Raw genomic sequence first — 13,851 nt, 5'->3', positions numbered from 1 at the left:
GTAAGAGTTTTACTTCTTTCCTTCCAATTTGGATGCCTCTTCTATCTTGCCTAACTGCTCTGGCTACAACTTCAAATAACACTGATAAGAAGTACCAAAAGAGGACATCCTTCTCTTATTCCTGATTTTAGGGGAAAGGCCTGTAGTCTTTTACCATCAAATATGATGTTAGCTATGATTTTTCATATATAGCTTTTATCATATTGAGGAAGTTCCCTTCTATTCCTAATTTATTAATGAAAGTCTGATGGGAGTTTTTCACATGTTTTCTTCTACATCAACTGAGATGATCATGTGGGGTCTTTTTTTCATTCTATTAATACAGTGTATTACACTGATATTTAGGAAAAATTTAACCAAGGAGCTCCAAGACTTGTACACTGAGACCTGGACAAAATACTGCTAAAACAAACTTTAAAGGACAGGGGCACCTGGCTGGCTTAGTCAGCAGAGCATGGCACTCCTGATATCAGGGTCATGAGTTCTAGGCCCAAGTTGGGGGTGAAGTTTACTTAATTAAAAAAAAAAAAATTAAAGGACATAGATAAAAGGAAAGACACAGTGCATTCATTGATAGGAAGACTTAATCGTATCAGGATGACAATAGTACCCAAGAGATTTACAAATTCAATTCAATCCCTAACAAAATCCCAGTGGCATTTTTTGTAGCAATAGGAAAAAAATCCTGAATTTCATGTAGAATTTTAAGGGATGCCAAATAGCCAAAACAATCTTGAAAAGGGAAAACAAAGTTGAAGGACTCACACTTTTCACTTTCAAACTTCTACAAAGCTACACTAATCAAAACAGTGTCGTACAGGCACAAGGAGACATACAGACCAATGGAAAAAAATAGAGAATCCAAAAAATAAGCCCTTACATATATGGTTGTTATGGACTGACTATTTGTGTCCCCAAAATTTATATGTTGAAGACTGAAATCCCAATGTCATTTAAAGATGGGCTCTTTGGGAGGTAACTAGGGTTAGGTGAGGTCATGAGGGTAGGACTCTCATGATGGGTTTAGTGACCTTCTAAAAAGAGACACCAAGGAGCTTGCTCAATCCCTGTCTGAGAACACACAAAGAAGAGATTATGAGGGCACAAAGCAAAAATGGCAGCTGCCAACAAGCCAAATGAAATCTACCTTGCCAGCACCTCGATCTTAAGACTTCCCAACCTCCAGAAATTAGAAATAAATTCCTATGGTTTAAGTCACCCAATCTATGCTATTTTGTTATAGCACCCAAAGTGATACAAGGGCCAACTGATTTTTGACAAGCATGCCAAGATCATTCAATGGGAAAAGAACAGACTTCAACATATGGTGCTGGAAAAACTGGATAGCCACATGCAAAACAACAAAACTATACACATACATTATACCATAAACAAAAATTAACTTTAAATAGATTGGGAATAAATAAATAAATAAATAAATAAATAAATAAATAGATTGGAGAGCTAAATTAAAGAGCTGAACTACAAAACTCTTAGATTTCTTCATATGGGAAAAACTACATCATCTTAGATTTGGCAATGGTTTCTTAAACTGAAAACAAAAGCACAAGTTACAAAAGGAAAATAAACAAATTAGACTTCATCAAAACTGAAAACTTTTGTGGATCAAGGGACACTATCAAGAAAGAAAAGAAAACCCCCAGAATGGGAGAAAATATTTGCAAATCACATATCTGATCAGAGTTTAATATCCATAATTTTTAGAGAACTTCTATAACTCAATAACAAAAAGACAAACAACCCAATTAGAAAAGGGCAAAGGATTTAAATACACATTTCTCCAAGGAAGATATACAAATGGCCAATAAGCACAAGAACAGATACTCAACATCATTAGTCATCAAAAAAAAATACAGGGGCGCCTGGTTGGCTCAGTCGTTAAGCATCTGCCTTTGGCTCAGGGCGTGATCCCAGGGTGCTGGGATTGAGCCCCACATCGAGCCCCGCATTGGGCTCCCTGCTCCTCTGGGAGCCTGCTTTTTCCTCTACCACTCCCTCTGCTTGTGTTCCCTCTCTCGCTGGCTGGCTGTCTCTCTGTCAAATAAATAAATAAAATCTTTAAAAAAAAAAAATCAAAACCACAATGCTTCACACCCACTAGGACAGCTATTATCAAAAAAAAAAAAAGAAGAAGAATAAAAAGAACAAGAGTTAGAGAGGATATGGAGAAATTGGAATCCTCGTGCACTGCTAGTGCACTTCTGTGGAAAACAGTCTGGGGATTCCTCAAAAAGATAAATGTAAAAATCCCATTTATCCCAGCAAATCCATTTCTAGGTATATACCCAAAAGAAGTGAAAACAGAGACTCAAACAGATACTTGTACAGCACTGCTTATAGCAACATTTTTCATAACAGCCAAAAGATAAAAACCACCTGTGTCCATCAACAAATGAAAGGATAAATAAACTGTGTTATATACAGACAATAAACTATTACTCAGGCATAAAAAAGAACGAAGTTCTGATATACTATGCTAAGTGAAACAAGCCAGACACCAAAGGTCAAATATTGTATGATTCCACTTATATAAAATATATAGAATAGACAAATTCATTGAGATATAAAGTACATTAAATCATAACAAAGGCTGGAGGGAAGAACAATTGGGAGTTACTCCTTAACGTGGACAGACTTTCTGTCTGGGGTGAAAAAGACAGTGGTAGGAGCACCTGGGTGGCTCAGGTGGTTGAGCATCCAACTCTTGGTCTCAGCTCAGGTCTTATCTCAGAGTCGTGAGATGGAGCCCTGAGTCAGGCTTGAGCTCAGCACACAGAGTAGGCTTGAGATTCTCTCCCTCTCCCTCGCATTCTGTCCCTCCCCCACATCCTCTCTCTAAAATAAATCTTAAAAAAAAAAAAAAAAAAGACAGTGGTAATACTTGCACAACACTATCAAAATGTACTTAATGCCACTGATTTATACACTTTTAATAACCAAAATGGTAAATTCTATGTCATGTATATTTTAGCACATTAAAAAAATTTAAGGTAACTTTTAATATAATTTTTTTTTAACATTCAGATGCTAATGTTAAAGACCTTGTCGTAGGCTGAACTGTGGCCCCCAAAGATATGTCCTCCCAGATACTCAGAATCTGATCTTTTTGAAATGAAACTTCTTTGCAGATGTAATTAGTGCAAGGATCTTGAAATGAGATGACCCTGGATTAGGGTAGGCCCTAAATCCAATGAAGACTGTCCTTAGAAGAGACAAAAACAGAGAGAGAAGGCCAGGTGAAAACAGAGGTAAAAATTGGAGTTAATGCTGCCACAAATCAAAGAACACCTAAGGCCACCAGAAGCTGAAAGAGAATAAAAGGGTTCTTTCCCAGAGCCTTCAGAGAGAGGATGGCCCTGCTGACCCCTTCTATCCTCCAGAACTGTGAGAGAATAAATTTGTTGTTTTAAGCCACCAAGTTTGTGGTGATTTCTTATGGCAAACCTAGGAGACTAATACAGATTTTGGTACTTGGAAATGGTAGATTGCTGTAATAAATACCTAAAAACAAAGAAGTAGATTTGGAATTGGATAATGAGCAGGTGCTAGATGAATTTTAAGCAGCATGACCGAGGCAATTTGTCAACTATCAAAAAAAAAAGGGGAGGTGCCTGGGTGGCTCAGTCAGTTAAACATCCAACTCTTGATCTTAGCTCAGGTCTTTATTCAGGATCATGAGTTCAAGCCCCGGGTTGGGCTCCATACCAGGCACAGGGCCTACTTAAAAAAAAAAACAAAACAGAAACAAACAAAAAAAAACCCAGATAGAAAAAATCCAGATTGCTTTCAAGAGATAGTTGGTACAAATACAGGTATTAAAGGCAATTCTGGTGAAGTTTCACAAGGAAGTGAGGAACAAAGAAGAGAAAACTTTTAACATCTTAAAAAATACACATACCATGGACAAAATGTTGAGAAAATCTGAATGTTAAAGATGTTTCTGGTGAGATTTCAGAAGGAAATGAGGAATACCTTATTGGGAAGGTGATCGTTGTTATAAAGTAGCAGAAAACTTGACTGAATTGTGTTCTACACTGGGTAGGAAGCAGAACTTGGAAGCAATGAACTTAGATATTCTCTAAGATCTCTAAGCAAAGTGTTCAAAGTACAACCTAGCTTCTTCTTGCTGCTAAGAGTAAAAAGTGAGCTGAAAGAGATAAATTGAGGAAATATTAAGCAAAAAGGAAACAACTCTTGATGATTTGGGAGGCTCTCAGCCCATCCAGATGGCAGAGGATGCTAAAATTATGGAATTCACTATTAGAAAAATGTGCTCTAGGGAAAGGGCCAAGGGTATAGCTGGACAACTATTTGCTGAAGATATTAGATGTATGACTCATGGGTCCAATCAGTCACCTCAATTTAAGTCAGGAATAAAATGGGGTTATCCAGGATCTCTGAAGAACCCTATTGTCTAATTGTATGGATCCCCTTTACATATAAAGGAGACTCAAGGTTTGTGAACATATTATACCAACAAAAACACTGTCAGGCTACACTTCAAAGAACACAGACTAGACAAAAATGAAACAAATCTGACTTCTGGAATTCTATCAGCAGGAAAGAGCTAATAAAGCTACTCATATGTGAACATGTGCTACCCTTCAAGAAAAAGAAAGGTACATAGAAGTAGAAGCCAAAGAAGTAGGCTCAAAGCAGGGGTCTACAGTGTTTCAATAAACCCAGAGGACAGAGGATCGAACCACAGAGAGTTACTCTCAGGTCTTGAAATCTAAGGAAACTGGTCCTGCTGAGTTTTGAACTGAACTGGGACCAGTGATCCCTTTATTCCTTCCATTTCCTTCCTTTTGGAATGGGACTATCTATCCTATGCCTGAACCAGGATTGTATGTTGAAAGCAGAAAATTTGTTTTCTGGTTTCACAGAGAAACAGATAAAGAGGAATTTTACCTGAGATGGGTCATACCCAGAATCACACTCACATCTTGTGTAGATGATTTAGATGCTAAGATTTCGCTGTTTTTGAGCTGATAATATTTAGATGAGATTTAAGGCTTAAGAATTCATCTATAATGGGTTGAGACTTTGGGGGATGTTGGGATAGAGATGAATGTATTTTGCATATGTGATGGGTGTCAAGTTTGAGGGACAAGAGGGTGGACTGTAGTGGCTTGAATTGTGGCCCCTAAAAGACATGTGCACCCAGAAACTCAGAATGTGAGAAGAGGTCCTTGCAGATGTATTTAAGGTAAAGATCTTGAGATCAGATCATCCAGGATTAGGCTGGACCTTAAATCCAATGGAGATATCCTTAAAAGAGACAGAAAAGAAAACACAGAAGGCCATGTGAAGAGGGAGCCAGACTGGAGTTCTGCTGCCACAATTCAAGGAATATAAATCAACTCACAGAAGCTTCCAGAATCCTTCCAAAAGCTGGAAGAAGGAAAAATTCTTCCTTCGAGCCTTCAGAGAGAACCTGGCCCTACTGACACCTTGATAGACATCCAGCATCCAGAACTGAGACAGAATAATTTCTGCTATATTAAGCCACCAAATTGGCAGTAATTTGTTATGGCAGCCTTAGGATACTAATACAGATAGCCATTAATAAAAAATATGGCAAATTCAAACATCAAAAAGAATACTGACCATAATACATTTAAACATATCAAACCTATTAAAATCTATGTGTTCATAATGGTTTCACCTCCCGAGCCTCACCTTTAGGATTTGCTATGGCATCAGTTCATTCTTCTGAAAGTTGATAAATAAAGGAGAAAAATAAGCATTTACTCTGTTTTTCCTGTACAAATATTACAGGGTAACCAAATAATCGATGAAGAAATTCTTTATGGAAGAATTCCAGTGAATAACAGAAGAAATGATTTAAAAAAAATCACTATTCTGATGAAATCATAGATCTAGGAAACAATCATCTATGGCTGATAAATTCATTAGGTGAGATGCTAAGAAACTATAATATTTAGATTCCACTGGCAGAACGTAAATTGATCAATTTTAGTATCACTTAAATGTGTGCCTCCTGGAATAATTCACCAACTACTAGCACCATCTAATAGGATGACTATATATCCTAATTTGTCCAGGACAGTCCCAGTTTATGGCTATTACCCCACTGTAATTATTAAACAGCACACCTTTGTATTCTTAAAACTGATTGGAAATAAGTTATCTATCACTCTATTCATGCATTTTTCTTTCTTAAAGAAACTGAACTTAAATCTCATAAAACTCTACCAATTCAAGTTCTCAATCTTGGCCACAGACTAAGTCACTTGGGAAATTTTTTAAAATATCGATGCCTAGAACCCACCCATGAATTCTGATTTCACTAATCTGAAATGTAACCTGAGAATCAGTATACTTAAAAGCTCTCCAGGTAATTCTCAAGTTTCAGCCAAAGTTGAGAACCACTGCTCTATATGTAACTACTAATTTGTGGTAAATATGAAGGGTAATTGAACATGTTAAAACACCACAAGTATTCAAGCAGCCAAATCCAGAATGTGGGAAATTCTCCTGAACAAATGACCTAGTTTTTTCAACAAAGAAATAGCATGGGAAAAAGCGCAGGGTGTATACAGTAGGGAGGGCAACCGCTGAAGTTAAGAGAAATTTAAGAGGCAGATAAACCAAATAAAACGGTAAATCTTATTTGGATAGTGATTTAAACAAACCAACTATGAAAAAACAAAACAAAACAAAAACTACCATTTAAAGAATCAAAGAGGGGCGCCTGGGTGGCACAGCGGTTAAGCGTCTGCCTTCGGCTCAGGGCGTGATCCCAGCGTTATGGGATCGAGCCCCACATCAGGCTCCTCCGCTGTGAGCCTGCTTCTTCCTCTCCCACTCCCCCTGCTTGTGTTCTCTCTCTCGCTGGCTGTCTCTATCTCTGTCGAATAAATAAATAAAATCTTTAAAAAAATAAAAAATAAAAAATAATCAAAGAAATCTGAACACAGACTGGATTAAGGAAATCTTAACCTTACTAGGTATGGTACTGGAGTTGTTTAGTTTTAATTCTTACTTATTAGAAATACATGCAAAGTATGTATAGATTAAATGATGTTATGTCTGAGATTTCCTTAATATTATTTGGACCAAAAAAAAAAGAAGTTGGATAATAGCAAAATGTTGAGAACTGTTTAGCTGTCAAAGCTGGGTAACAGGCAAATGCAGTTTCACTGTACCAATCTATATTTTATATTCTATATTAATATCAAATTATGAAACAGAATAAAAAGGGTTTTTAATTTTTGCTTGTAAATGTACAATATGTGTTTGAGTGTGTGTGCATATATATATCACATTTAAATTTATAAGACAACACGTTAGGAGATGTAAAGAAAGATGAACACACGATCCTTAACCTTAAGACTAGTGGGTAGTCCACATTGGATAGAAAAGGTTTGCTCAGGTGTGAAAAGCAAGAAGGTAGCTAACTTAAGCTTCCAGGAGGCCACAAAGATAAGAATGAAATTAAAGTAATATTAAACATATTCCCTAAGCATAAATGGGTGTGGGTGTTATTATCCCAACACTGCTAAATGCTAAAGATCATACCATAACCTGACTTTGAAAAGCCCATGCTCTATTAGAAGTTGAGCCGTTTGAAAATGCACTCTTGGCTCTTTGAGGAAGATGTGATCACAGCTATGGCAGAGCTTCTGGGAGCCCTGCTTCTGCTCCTGACTCACCACTGTTTTCTCCAAGGAACAAGTCCATCAGAAAGCTGCGCCACAGACAGGGCTTTTAAAGACACCAAGAAGACACCCATGAACCAGAGGTGGCGATTCACCAAATTAGAATTACTCTAACCAGCACAATGTAAAATCTTTGGAGAAGGTATGTGAGACTTGATGAGAGGTACAAAGGAGAAGAATCTCAAGTGGAAGGACCAGTCTGGATGCCTGCCACAACTCTGAGAATCACTACAAGAAAAACTCCTTGTAGTGAAGGTTCTAACATTTGGGATCGTTTTCAGATGAGGATCCACAAGTGACTCTGACTCGTACAGTCCTCCTGAGATTGTTAGAGCAGATTGCTTCCATCAGTATTGCGCCAGGAGTTTAGATTGAAGTCACCACTGCACATGCTTACATGAACTTTTTTAATAAACTGATTATCAGTTGTTAAAAAAAAAAAGAAAAGAAAATGCATTTTTTATAAGTCAAATGGTCAAATATTAGCAATTTTATATGGTTCAGCCTAATACTATTCTATAATGCTTTTCTTTCTCTTTCCTTAGCTCAAATAATTACATAGTTAATGCACAATAAAATAGCCAGAATATTTAAAGGAAATGTCAGTCTTCTTTAAAGAGTGGTCAGCCTCCTAATATAGAATTCAAATATATTCACAAATATCCATAAAATTGCAATTTTACATTTATCTCCTTAAATGGTCTTAGTAAATTAGAAAATCATTCCATTTTCAAAGGAAGCACAAACTTTATCTTTAGAATAAATCATAGCTTTAAGATATTTAGTGTATACTTTCTTAAAAATAAAACTGAGAGGGGCGCCTGGGTGGCATAGTGGTTAAGCGTCTGCCTTCCGCTCAGGGCGTGATCCTGGCGTTATGGGATTGAGCCCCACATCAGGCTCCTCTGATATGAGCCTGCTTCTTCCTCTCCCACTCCCCCTGCTTGTGTTCCCTCTCTCGCTGGCTGTCTCTATCTCTGTCGAATAAATAAATAAAATCTTTAAAAAAAAATAAAATAAAATAAAAAATAAAATAAAACTGAGTTGTGAGATATGTTTTAAGATTATCTCAAACTAGAATGTATTTTGATGCATCCTGAGAAGTAATTTAATTTAAATATAATTCAATTGTTTTTAACCACCAAAAATTCCAAATAATTCAGGACCTAGACTCTTATTATAAATATACATACATGTATTTTATGTTACATATATTACATATAATTAATGGACATATTAATTCTTATATTATTATAATGAATTCTAACTAACACCGTTTATCAAACAGTATAATTTTTCAAGTAGTACTTGATACTGGTTTAGCCTATTATATTATGACCTTCAGCAAAAAAAAATCTCTGTACCTCAGTTTCCTCATGTATAAAATGGGACAGTAATAGCGACTACCGTTTATGGAATTAATGAGGACTGGAGGATATATTACACATAAAATAATTAAAATGACTGGAACTTAAATGTTTATAAATATCAAATATTATCTTTACTTACAGAAACCTCTGCTAGTTATAGGATGGGTACTGTGAAAATAATTCAGAATCATCAACAACACTAGAAGGGTCTCTATACAGGGCCAACGCAATCTTCAAACAGATGCTTTACACTGTGTACACGTGAGCTTCAAGTATTCTTAATATGTACCATTGTGCTTTTTAAGTAACACATTTAGCAAAAAGACAAAAGATTAAAAGTTCATCAAGGAATTAAGAGGGATCACCCTTTTGCAATTATTTTATTATAAAATATTAAAATAACAGAAATCCAAAATAAGACTTCTCCATAGTCCCATCACATGATAAAATCAATGTTTTCATTTGTTCATGTTATTTTCCATTCCTTGTCTACATGCATGTTCACTGTTTACATATTTACAGTAACATGGATAACATTTTATATTCTATATTTTCACTTTATATTATACCATGAGTATTTTTCCATTTTGCAAAGATTTTCCCCTATTCTCTCTCTCTTTCCTTATCTCCACCCCTTGAAGGTAATCAAAAGTAATATGTAGCCTGACATGTAGCCTCCACAACTTTCTCCAAGCTTATACATACATGAGTATAGACACATACGTGGGGAAGGGAAAATGGTCAGCTTTTACAAAAATGGAAAGCATACTACTTACACGTATGCTTACCTTTCTTTTAAGCATACCAAACACTTATGCCTCAAATTTAATATACAGACAAGTTTGAGAGTGGATACAACTTACTAGACCATGTAATAACATATACTTTTACAAAAGTCATCATTCTGTATGTAAACTTTGAAAAGATACAGCGGTTTCACAAAAAAATACGGCCACCAGATTTAGTTAGATCTCGTGCTTCCTAAGTTTAATAGCCATGCATAAAATAATTCCACTATTCACAAGCTTAACTAATGAATTTTAAAACTTATATTAGAAAATAAAAATTTTACAATCTTAAAAAAACTCATAGGGGCGCCTGGGTGGCGCAGTCGCTAAGCGTTTTGCCTTCGGCTCAGGGCGTAATCCCGGCATTATGGGATCGAGCCCCACTTCGGGCTCCTCCGCTAGGAGCCTGCTTCTTCCTCTCCCACTCCCCCTGCTTGTGTTCCCTCTCTAGCTGGCTGTCTCTATGTCAAATAAATACATAAAATCTTAAAAAAAAAAAAACTCATAAATAATATTTCAAAAATATCCTAACTTTAAAATGAGAAAGACTACGTGTATATAACCTTCATATGAACTTGGTTCTTAGCACAGGTGATTGATGGATATGGTTGCTGACCCACCCACATACTTAGCTTCCCCAAGTAGACTGGCATTCCAATATAGTCAGAATACAATCAAATCAACCTTATCTAATGAATACCTATTGTTCTAAATGCCCACAAGCATAAAAGTAAGACAGCCCGCAGGCCTACACAGAAATTAAGGTTGTTAACCCAAGGGTTAACACACTCTCCCATCTAACCATAATCCAGAACAATCAGAAGATTCCTAAATCTGAATCCATAGGAGACAATTTTGGAGTATAAAGGATGCTATGGAAGATTTACTAAAGCTCCCAAAATTACAAAGTAACTTGGTACCCAAGCCCTACAGCCTCAACTGCAACAGGTGAACTTTCTTACCAAAAAATCAATGTAAGTCTTGAGTTCCTATTACATGGAAGTCATAGTGTTGGAGATGCAAAATGCAATAAAATGGGCCCTACCCTAAAAGAATTCACAATTTAGCAGGAAAGCCAGAATGTAATACCCTAGATGATCATAAATACCACAGCATAATGCCTAGCATACAGTTCAACAACTAGCATGGGTGCTCAACAATTTTTTGTGACTTACAGTTATAAAGGTCAAAGCAGTTAGGCATCATAAATACAATACCATGTCATCATCAATGCAATTTCAGATTAAATAGCCTAAATTTATTACCTAGGCCTATGCAATTTTTTTTAGCTGCCTCAAAGCAAATTACTTAAAAAGATACTGTACTTTTGTACATAGTCCCTGCTAATCTGTTTAGAATACACATATGGAATCCACATGGGTTTAGCACACATCAAAAAAATGAGGGGGAAAAAAGCACATGTACCATGTGTACAGTTCAGGGTAACCCTACTGACCATTCTAACCAAATATCAAAAACAAAATGGAGGCACACCTGTCTGGTAGAGCATGCGACTCCTGAACAAGGGTTTTGAGTTCAAGCCCCACATTGGGTATAGACATTACTTAAAAAAAAAAACCTGAAATAACTTAAAAAATGGATTATGGAGCCTAAAAGACAACGAACGTAACCTTCCTCCACAATGAAATTGGTAAAATAATGGGTAAAACCTGTAGAAGTGCTATATAAATTACATGATACTAAAAAATAATAGTTTAGATTACTACCAGTGCGGCACCTTTAAAGTGTACTAGAAGAGAAAGAAGTGTTTAAAATCTAGTTGAATTTGTTACCGACGTGCTTAGATGTTTTCTAGAACATTCCATTTCATAAGATGAACGATAATAGCATTAGTAGCAACTGGATTCAGAGATCTCCTTGAATGAACATTACACATCTAAAGTAATTTACCCTATATATTTTAATTGGTGGACCACATGCCATGTGCCTTGACTAAAATATGAGGATCCAGTTTAAACTGACTCACAGCTTGAAGAGTATTTTAAAATTTCAAAACATGTGCATTCCATACCCAATATTTACACTAAATGAACTATTTAATATACTATCATACAGTTTAACTTGTTCTAGCTATGACTAATTATTGCATAAGAAAAATCTAAACTTCTATAAACCTAAGACTATCAACATTAAATTTTAATTGCTCCAAATACTACAATGAAATGCATTAAAATAACTGAAATGGATAAAGGGCTAGATATAGGAATAAACACGTGATAAAACCAATAAAATGTTAATAGTAGAATCTAGGCAGTGAGCGTATGAACGCTCCCTGTAAATTTTTTCAATTTTGCTGTGTAGCTGAAAATATTTCCTAATAAATTGTTAGAAAAAAAACTATTTGACATCTCTTTGGCAATTTATAATTTAAATTTTGTTTTATTTTAGGTAGGCATGATAGGCATGGAGCCCAAGATGGGGCTTGAACTCAGACCCTGGGATCAATACCTGAGCCAAGATCGAGAGTCCTAACGCTTAAACAACTGAGCCACCCAGACGCCCCTATAATTTAAGCCTTTAAGGAGAGAAACAGACTGGCCTCGGACACAAGCACTGTAGTTGGGACAAACCTGAATTCAAATCCCAGCTCAACCTCTTAAAGAGCTATCTGATCTTAAGTATAATTACTTAACCTCTCTACGCCTACGTTTCTTCATCTGCAAAATGGATTTTACACAGCTAAGACAAAGTTAAATTCCTCCTGTAAAGCACAGTACCAGGCACATAGTAAGCACTCACAACATTAGCGGGAAGAAAGGATAAAGAAGGGGGGGTAATCAGAAGGGGGAATGAAGCATGAGAGACTATGGACTCTGAGAAACAAACTGAGGGCTTCAGAGGGGTGTGGGGTGGGGGAATGGGATAGACTGGTGATGGGTAGTAAGGAGGGCACGTATTGCATGGTGCACTGGGTGTTATACGCAACTAATGATCATTGAACTTTACATCAGAAACCAGGGATGTACTGTATGGTGACTAACATAATAAAAAAACATTAAAATTAAAAAAAGCTGTAATTCATTATGAGATTGCTAATCCTATGCTAAATCAAAAAGGCACTGGCGGTAAAAAAATTAAATGGTAATATTTTACGTGGTCGGCGTAACACTAATTTGATCATTTTGTGACCATTCCCAAAAGGAAGATTCCTGATAGGAAACTTACTGCTCAATATGCTAAGGTGGGGGGGAGGAAGTTAAAAAAAAAATCTGAAAAATATTGCCCAATCGATAGTACACTATTGTTCTCCTCCTGAAAATAAATCATTCAGAATTAAATAAGAAAAGTTTCAAGACAAACTTTAAAAGGCACTCAACAACTCCCATGTACAACTGGCTTCACCTCTGCAGGCTGGTTGGGTACATCCTTGTTATGACAAAACTTGTCATACTCTTTCATGTTCTTAATTGTTGGTAGAGGCTAGACTAGAACATGACATTTAGAGTTGCCAAAATCTCTCTAAATCAGGACATGCCAACGACCCTACTTCTTCACAGGTAAGAGCACCACCTCCACCTTGGTCTTGATAACGGTTATAGGGGGAGGGGAAAGGAGGTAGGAAAATGAATTCGTAATGGTGTTACTGAAGAACCCTCCAGGTTATTCCTCTTAAGACCCGTCCACGACTTTCCCGCCACTACCACCCCCACCTGACCTCTCCCCAGTTAAACTTCCAGAGTCTGATTTACTAAAGATGCACTTAAGAATGTGACACCTTCCCTCCCCTGGCCCACAAAACCCACCCCCAGTGCTGGAAAAATAAAAAAAAGCAAACAACAACCCTCGCCCCTCCCCCTCTTAACCAGCAGCAAATCTTTGTCCCACCTGCCGAAGGACCACTCTCCAGCGCGCTCCAGAGCCAAGATTGCCTCAGTTCTGCCCGCAACCTCTCCCCAGCCGGGCCTCGGCGACCCCTCCACGAGCCTGCTCTTGGCCCATTCCCGGCCCCGGGACGCGACTCCCGCC

At 37.0% G+C, this 13,851-nt stretch overlaps 1 protein-coding gene across 1 annotated transcript in view; it reads right to left on the bottom strand.

Moving 5' to 3' along the window:
* The window catches only part of ZMYM4 (zinc finger MYM-type containing 4), a 135,308-nt gene extending 121,573 nt beyond the window's left edge, over window positions 1-13,735 (bottom strand). Inside the window, exon 1 of the mRNA XM_034649021.1 lies at window positions 13,711-13,735. The gene's annotated coding sequence lies outside the window, so the exon portion shown is untranslated. The remainder of the gene's footprint in view (window positions 1-13,710) is intronic.
* Between the last annotated feature and the right edge of the window lie 116 nt (window positions 13,736-13,851).

This window comes from Ailuropoda melanoleuca, chromosome 2 (genome assembly GCF_002007445.2).
Source record: "Ailuropoda melanoleuca isolate Jingjing chromosome 2, ASM200744v2, whole genome shotgun sequence".
Lineage (NCBI taxonomy): Eukaryota > Metazoa > Chordata > Mammalia > Carnivora > Ursidae > Ailuropoda > Ailuropoda melanoleuca.
The sequence above is the reverse complement of the archived record's forward strand: the minus strand, read 5'-3'. Positions and strand labels throughout refer to the sequence as shown.